The 9,049-nt window shown below is 45.6% G+C and overlaps 1 pseudogene; it reads right to left on the bottom strand.

Annotated features, from left to right (window-relative positions):
• Positions 1–3,831: 3,831 nt before the first annotated feature.
• Positions 3,832–4,307, bottom strand: LOC102470250 (histone H3.3-like; annotated as a pseudogene).
• Positions 4,308–9,049: the final 4,742 nt, after the last annotated feature.

Below are 9,049 nucleotides of genomic sequence, written 5' to 3'. Positions count from 1 at the left end.
TGCTGGTCCACTCCACCACCTGCAGGTCCATTTTTAATGTTCTAAACTTTTTCACTCTCTTACACCAATATCTAGCTAAAAAGACAAAGGTGTTGTCCATATGTACAAAAATATGTCCTTTCCTTTTATCTTATTCTTTTTTATCTTATTCTTTCTTCTTTAAATGTTTTTCTTTTCCTTTTTTAAAAACATTTTTCTTCTGATTATTTTAAATAATCATTTTATTTAACTTTATTTATGTGTTTATTTATTCTAATTTGACAAGAGTGAGAGAGAGAGGGGAAGTGAGAAAGCAAACCACCAGGTCTGGGACTGGAACTGCGGTCGGTCATGTGGGAGTCCAGTGCCTTTAACCACCATGCCACCTGTCAGCCCATTAAACTTTTTCTTAAAAACTAAGATGCACACACAGATGTTAGCCCAGGCCCACACAGGGCCGGAATCGTCAGTATCACTGTCTTCCAGTCCACATCTCGGCCCACTGGAACAAACAGCACAAGATTAAGCCAAGCACAGAGAAAACGAGGTGCATGAAGCAGCTGTCGTAGCAGCATATTGTTTTATTCTTTTTTGTAGGAGCACACTCTAAAATGGTGATAAAAAGTCCAATACAGTAAATACCTAACAGTAGCACAGCCATTTACTGTCACTCTCAGGTACCACGGGCTGTACGTAATCGCACGTGCTGTACTTTACATGGCTGTGCACTAGCCTGTTACACCGGCATCACCACACACACGTGAGTAATGCCTGTAACATGACAGTGCAAGGGCCAAGTCATTAGCAAATAGAAATTTCCAGCTCTGTTAGCACCTTATGAAACCACTTTTGCACTCGTGGCTTGTCAGCAAACGCAATGTGTTCATGACTGTGTAAGCACAGGTGGTCCCCGACTGGCCATTTTTCAACTGCAGGCTGGTGTGAAAGTGACATGCATTCAGGGAAGCTGCACTTCGGGTTCGGATTTTGATCTTTTCCTGAGCTAGTGATAGGTACTATGATCCTCTCTCTTCTGATGCCGGGCAGTGGCAGGAAGCCATTCTGTTCTTCACTTTCAGTAAATTCCTCTATAGTCAACACTTGATTGTAGAATGAGCTCTGTGTTCAATGGCTTTGCCCAAGTGTAGGTTAGTGTAAGTGTTCTGAGTGTGTTTCAGGTAGGCTAGGCTAGGCTCTGATGTTCGGTAGGTTAGGTGTATGAAATGCATTTTTGACTTAAGAAATGTTCAACATTCAATGGTTTTATCAGAACATTACCCAGCTATAATCAAGGACTATCTGTGTTGCACGCACATGTGTGTGTGTGTTTGTAGAGGGACTTTAAGAAGACACTCCTGCAGAGGCTGGCAAGCCTGAAATCTGCAGGGTGGCCCGGCAGGCTGGACCTCCAGGAAGAGCTGTTGCCTTCTTGAGATCCAAGGCTAGAGGTAGAATTCCCTCTGCTTTGGGGGACCTTAGACTATTCTTTAAGGCCTTCAACTGACTGGGTGAGGCCATACCACATTACGGAAGGTAATCTAATTTACATAAAGTCTATTGTTTTACATTTAAAAGAATACCCGGACTGGCAGGTGGTGTGGTGGTGAAGGGCGCTGGACTCCCACATGCCTGACTCTGGTTTGAGTACCAGACCTGGCGGCTTTCTTTCTCACTCCACCCCCCACTGTCTCACTCAGTCTCTCTTTCTCTGTTCAAATTTAAATAAATAAATAAATAAATAAAATTAATAAAGATCAATAAAATAATTCTTAAAAAAAAGAATATCTTTTTTTTTTTTTGGAGAGGTTTTCACTACAGGGTGCATGTGCTAGCCAGACAGACAGAGAGAGACATAGAGACAGAAAGCGAGAAATCACCCCCCAGGGGGGATGGTCACGCCACAATCCCTTCTCCTCCATTCTCCTCTTGGGATCTTGGGCACGCACGTACACGCGCCTGGCGTGAGTTTTAAGCCACAGGTCCGGGACGTGAACCTCAGTGGACTATGTGGGAGTCCAGCGACATAACCATTACGCTAACTGCTGGTTCCCCAAAAAAGACTATCTTCACAGCCACATCAAGACTGGTGGTTGACCAGAAATTGTAATCTTAGCCAATTTGACACATAAAGTTAATTACCACAAAACCATTAAGAGACGTGACTTATCTAATAATTTTAAGTACAAATAGAACTATTTAGATAGCTTCTGCCAGAAAAACTGAATTTATAATCCAGTATTATTGCAGATCACCATGGAGCTAAAGGAAAATATTGTTTATGATAACTGAGAAAGAAGGTTATGTAGAAAACAATTAGGATTAGAATCAGATGTGTATGGTAACCTTGAGTTTTCCATGACTGCTTTCATGCTGAAGAAAGTTCATTCTTGGCCCAGGTACTGAGGCACAGATGTAGGGTGTTACTGTGTGATGCCAGAGCCATATGGGAATTCCCAGGTTCAGATCCCAGGTTGACCTAACCCTGCTGAGTATGCATAAGGACAGCTTGATAGGAGCCTGGGGGTACATCACAGAATAGTGAGAGACCCTGTCAAGGGTATCTCGTTTTCTCTCATGAAATGAATACATTAATTAACCTTTTTTTAAAAAAGAAAGTTCAGGGCCAGCAGGTGGCGTGGTGGTTAAGGCACTGGACTCCTGCATGGCTGACTACAGTTTGAGTCCCAGATTTGGTGGCTTGTTTTCTCATTTTTTCCTCTCTCTCTCTCTGTCTCTTTGATGAATGTGCATGCCCTGTAGGAAATTTTTAAAAAATAATAAATTAAATTAGATAAATTTTTTTTTTAAAAAAGAAAGTTTATTTGCATTGATTATTTGCTACTTAATAAAATTAAACCAAACTCATGTGAACCAAGAACTTGGGGCGGGGAGCAAAAAGTATGTGGACATTAACAATATTCATTTAAGGTTAATGGATTTTAGTATTATTATTTTTTAAGAGAGATTTTTGCTATAGGGCAAATGTACTTGCCAGAGAGACAGAGAGACAAAAAGCAAGAAAGCAAGAAAGTTTTAAGCTGCCAGGTCCAGGCCTCAAACCGTGGTTGACTACATGGGAGTCCAGCAATGTAACCATTATGTCATCTGCTGGTCCTAGATTTTAGTACTATTAGACAAAAATTTAAATGCCCCAAAGCTATGATACATCTCTGTTCAGGATAAGATGTCCTACTCATAACCCACATGAAAACTATACATAAAGGAGGAAAATTATACAAGAAGGAAGTGGTCCCTGGAATGCATTGATCCAGATTAATGGCTTTGGTCCGCCATGTTGTAATTTAAGTTCTGGTGCTGTTTGTGCACTGACGCGTACGGATCCAGCTGAAGGAAGGAGTGCAACATCTGAAAGTAGGCCAACTAATGAACAGGCAATAGTTTACATATTAGGAAAAGCTGATCAATAAGTAGTGCTGTATTTATTTCAAAAAAATCTAGCAATGTTTGTTTATTTTTAAAATTTTTTTAATTTTTTAATTTTTTGCCATCAATAAGAAATTGTTTTTAAAAAATCCAAATGCTGGCATTGTCCAGAAAAATTTAACAGGTTCATTTATAATTGTTATAAAGCTGAAACTTGTTCACCAAAACATTTTGACTTGCATTAATGCTTTACATCCCCACATTTATATTAAAAATCCACACACAAATGAAAATGGAAAAACTGCCAATACCCGATTTCTGTCCCCTATTTTCCACTTGCAATCATATACTTAGGTACCTTTGACCCCATGGGAAAAAAATCTAACGTTCAGAACTACCAATAACAGGAAGAAGAGAAAACAATTTTTTTTTTTTTGAGAATGAAATGTTTCCCATCATAGTGGATTCTTAAGCATGTTCTCCACATATGTGGCGTGCTAGCTGAATGTCTTTTGGCATAACTGTTACACGTTTGGCACAGATAGCACACAGGTTGGTATCTTCGAAAAGGCCAACCAAGTAGGCCTCACTTGCCTCCTGCAAAGCACCAATCGCTGCGCTCTGGAAGCGCAGATCTGTTTTGAAATCCTGAGCAATTTCGCACACCAGACCCTGGAAAGGAAGTTTGCGAATCAGAAGTTCAGTGGACTTCTGATAACGTCTAATTTCAAGGAGTGCTGCAGTACCAGGCCTGTAACGATGAGGTTTCTTCACCCCTCCAGTAGAGGGCGCGCTCTTGCCAGCGGCTTTTGTAGCCAGCCAGTAGCTTCCTGGATGCTTTACCATCGGTGGATTTGCGGGCTGTCTGCTTTGTGCGAGCCATGGTAAAGAGACCTCCTCACTTACCCCCGTTCTTTGGCTGGAGCTCGGCGAGCTAGAGGCAGCGCTGGCGTTGGAGAGCGGCGGGTGGCTGCTAACACAATTCTCTAGCAATGTTTTTCTCACTGGAAAGTGAGTAGGAATGAAGTCAATCCATAATCAAAGCACCTTTTAAAATCATTTATTTATTTACTTACTCATTTTAAGTTTGCTATAGGGTGCAAGTGCTCTCTGGAGAGAAACAGGGAGAGGGAAAATGAGATCACCCTCGGGAGGATGGCCGTGTCACTGTCTCTTCTCCTCTTGGGATTTTTAAGCTTCTGGACCCAGGGCTCGTTCTGCACAGTTGAATCCAACAGCCTACATCACCACCTGGCTGTAAAAATTCTTTCTACTGAGGGTTTGTGAGCACAAGGAAATGCCCCTTTCTGAGAAAAGAAGCACATGGAAAAGCAGCGAAGGAGGCAAAGAGGAAAAGGAAAAGGCAGGAAAACTAGGATGGGCCTTTCTCAGTTGGGCACAGGGAGAATTAAGCAGCTAAGGACTGTGTCAAAATTCAAGCCCATACCAAGAAAGAAAAATCAGCCTTTCCTCCGTCACCCACTCATCAACCCTTCATTTGTTCAGCGGTTCTTCATGGGACACGCATCTCGTTCCAGAGCTTGACCTGCGGGCTGGGGCTGTGGCAGGACAGCCAATGCCTGATCAGCCACAAACATTCGGCCTCCTTTGGGGGTTGTCCATGTGGAGGCCCTTCTCATGCCAATGGTTTCTCAGCTCTGGGTGCCGAGGGTGTCCTCTGGGACTAGGTGTGAGCTCAGAGGTGTGTGAATCGTCTGAAGGGATTCTCAGTCAGTGAGGTGTGGAAGATGGTGGATAAATACCTCGGCTTCCTCACTGCCCCGGGAAGTCAAATCTGAGGCATCTCCCAACCCTTTCTCAGAGGGTCTCTGGGAGGCTCCAGGCCTGGCTTGTCCCCAGGAGTAATCCTCTTAGCAACACTCGATTTCCTTTGCTTCCTTTGCTGTCTCTTGTCCTGCTCCTTCTCTCTTCCTGGGTCTGGGCTTACATCTCAATAACCAAGTCTTCACTTGCTTGGACAAACCAGTTAAAATTCTTGTTCTCTTGGATCTTATGTATCCCTTAGAAGAGAGTGGCAATAAACCAGAAAAATAATTAGATATACAAGAAAATTTGGGCTCAGAATCCAAAGAAGGTAACAGCTAGGATATGGAAGGATTGGAGGAGAGGGTCTTGTTGGGTGTGGAGGCCCCTAGCGAGGAACTGATCCTTGAGCTGTGCCCTGAGAGGAAGGAGCCCAGTAGGAAAAGAGCTGAGGAGAAGCACATTCCTGCAAAGCTCTGTGTTATCTCAGAGTTCCTGGGGGTCCTCCTTTCTCTTCCAGAGCTGCCCCAGCCCAAGCACACAGCGTGCCGGTGTGCCTGGCTGCCTCGGCATTACTGGCTCTGGATGTGAAGCCATCCCCGCTGCAGGGGAAATGGGAGTGCAAGGCAGTGTGGGGCTGACTGCTCTGGGGGTCTTCGGATAGTCCCGGGACCCTGCCTCCCCTAGGCCTCCAGAATCCCCCGCTCTGTGACAGACGCCCTTGCCACAAGCTGGGCCCTGCTGTAGCCACGTGGTCCCTTCTCTGAGCTGACCCTTTCCCTTCCTGCTCAGCCAACCGAGCTTCCCTTCCACCACCTTTTGATCCCTAGGAGGCTGGGACGGGTGAGTAGACCCAGAGGCTGTGGCTCCTGGGCTTCTCCTCTGCCTGTCCGCCAGCTCCAGCCCTGTAGCCTGGGGCTCCTGTGGGCTGCCGCTCTCCAGGAGTGTGTGTAACAGGATGGGAGGGAGTGAGCCGCACCGTGTGCCATTCTCAGCTCTTGAGGTCCAGATCCTGAAGGTTAGAGACCTGACCTGAGATGCAGAATGAAAACCACAAACACTAGTATAGTAGGAAAAGGGAAATTTTAATAGGAGAGTGAGGATTTTCAATAGAAAAGAAACACATCCCACGTCAGAGAGGCATGCAGGTGGGCAGCTGCCAGAGGACAGCTACTCTGGGCATGGGGCTAGGTCTGCCTTTTATCTTGAGGGCTGGTAATGCATATTTCACAGGGGCAGGTCTGTCATAGTATCTGGACTCGCTGGAACTCATGGGCTTTCTCCTGTACTCGTCTCTGTCTCTCAGGTGAGGAATTTAACCGGGTATCATGCGTACTCAGTGTGGACTTGGAAGGTACGAGCACCCATATAGGGGTGAGCTCCCCATCAGTTTATTGCCCCAGGATGTTGACCGAGCATCCCACCACTTGCTGAATTTTGGGTGTGTATACTTGGGATGGCAGGAGGGAAGGTAACCACCTCCCGGCGCCAGGAGCAGGTGGGAAGAGCCTTTGCTGAGGGTCTGGCTGTCGCTGGGATAAGCTGTGATTGATGAGCGGATGTCCTCCTGCTATGTTCTCAGGGCCGCTGGCTCATGTCTGTCTGCCTGCCTGTCACGGGAAGGGCACTGCAGCCAGGGAAGGGTTTCCTCATACCAGGACTTCCTCTACTCTTCCTCTCAGCAGTGTGGGGAGAAGTCAGCTCTCCCAGATCCAGGAACCCTTCCGGGGAAATTCTGATCACCTTCTGGTAGTACAAGGCAGGGGAGGGGAGGGGCAGTCATTGCGTCTGATAATAAAGACGACACTTCGTAGGAAGTGCCCATGATTCCTCTGGTGAGTCCCATGGGCAGCGGTTGTGATGGAGGACACAGAGCAGGGGAGGATTTCTTCCTTTGTAACTCCTAGTCTGCCGTCTTGTCCCTCCTGCGGGGTACAGTCCAGCAGTGAGACACTCAGGGCCCGCAGGGCGGAGCTGGTCCTGAGGAGTCGGGAGCTTCCCATCTGTCTCCCCTCCCCTGCGTGCTACCCTTCAAGTTAGGGCTTCCTGTCTAGAGAGGAAACCTCCTCCTTCCTGAGTTACCGGGCCGTCTGCACTCAGAGACTGGGTCTCAGTGGGACAGCCCAGAACACAGCACAGTGAGCTCAGTGTCGGGTCCTGAGGGCACTTCATGCTGTGTCTGCCCCAGCTCCGAGTGGGCGGGAGTGGGAAGGAGCTTGTTCTGTACCCATGCTGACCTTTGAGAGAACAATGTAAGCATATTGTTTTGGAAGTGAGATTGCAGTCATTATGTTAGGAAGGAGTGGGTAGAGAGGAAGTGGAAACAGAAGAAAAAGAGCATTCATTTGAGATCTTGGACCATTAAAAGAAAAAGAAAGAAAAAAAAAGAAAGAAAGAAAGAAAGAAAGAAAGAAAGAAAGAAAGCAAGCTGGAAACTGAAGAAATCAAATGTTTGAGATTTTTTTCTTTTCCCCCTTTTATAAAAATTTTTGCTGTAGGGTGCATGCACTCGGAAAGAGATGAGAGAGTGAGAGAGAGATAGAGAGAGAGATTGAAAGAGAGAAGCAGGAAAGTGAGAAAGCACCCCCACATGGGGGATGGTCATGCTGCAATCCCTCTTCTTCCATTCTCCTCTTAGAATTTTGGGTATGCACACACACCCATGCCTGGCCTTTCTTAACCCTCAGGGACTCGAACCACATGGTCAGCCATGTGGGATCTACCTTCCTTAACCACCATACCCCGACATCTTTATAGACTCATTTTCTTCTCCCTCCGCCTTTACTCCCTCTAGTTGATCCCACAGTGTCAGCTAGCACTTCTGCTTGATTCGTACGGCTAGCCCCAGACTGATGGGGCGTTTGCACAGCTCTCCCTCCACCTCCTCACACTCAAATGTCCCCCAAACCTCTCTTTGGTTTAGGACACCCCCCTCATTCTCAGAAAACTGCAGCATCATGTTAACCTTTTTCCTTTTTTCTTATAAAGATGTTGTAGTCACAAGTGATACTGATTTTCTTACCTCTGCTTCTCTGTGACTCATACGCTAGTTCTGGTCAATTCGAAATGGTAGTTTCCTTCTAACCGATGTGTCTGTGTCTCCTCTCTTTCAGTCCCTTCTACACGTTATTATCGGTGCTGTCACCTTGAGACAGTCCAAATACGTTATTCCACTGTTGGCAATCCTGCAATAAAAGGGGAAAATAAAAATATATAATATTAAAGATTAAAAATTATATATAACTGTGGGTAGATGAGAGCTCACAAATTTCATAGACTATTGTATGCAAATCCGTCCTAATAAATTTGAAAATGTTTTTCTTAGAAAACTATAAATCCTCAAAACTGAGTACATGGAAAAGATGAATAGATCAACAGTCGTGGGAGAGAGGGGGATTTACCATGAAAAGACAGCAGGCCTGGTGTCCGTCGCTATAGGATGAGAGAAACGTACACACGATGTCTCCCTGTAGTGAACTCAAAGCTCACCTGAGAAAAGGAAAGTTTTCAAAACCGACTGTAAACAGGTTTCACTAAGAAATCGTTCAAGGAAAACAAAGGAACGAGACTTGTCCGGTCACTTCCTGTTTCTTTTAAATTACTGACCTTTATAATTTTTTTTCCCAATAAAATCACTTGCAGTTAGAAACCCTGAACAGAAACAGGGTTTTGGGAGTGTTCTTGCTTTTGCATCATTGTTGCATCTGGCAGCCTCCAGGTGGCAGCATTTTGCTTTGGAAGAAGGTGACGGCGCCCGCGGTGTGCTTTCTGCTTCTCAATTCCTGTCCACACCCGGGAGTCAGGCTGTCCACAGAGGAAGGGGATGGGAGACGAGGCGTAGATGTGTTTCACAGTATTCTGACCTTTCTCATTCTTCTCTAAGTTACCAGCCACAAAGAACCTCTGTCCACTGGCAGGTCAG

This window comes from Tupaia chinensis, unplaced genomic scaffold (genome assembly GCF_000334495.1).
Source record: "Tupaia chinensis unplaced genomic scaffold, TupChi_1.0 Scaffold000155_1, whole genome shotgun sequence".
Taxonomy (NCBI): domain Eukaryota; kingdom Metazoa; phylum Chordata; class Mammalia; order Scandentia; family Tupaiidae; genus Tupaia; species Tupaia belangeri.
This window is presented reverse-complemented; position numbering and strand designations above follow the sequence as displayed.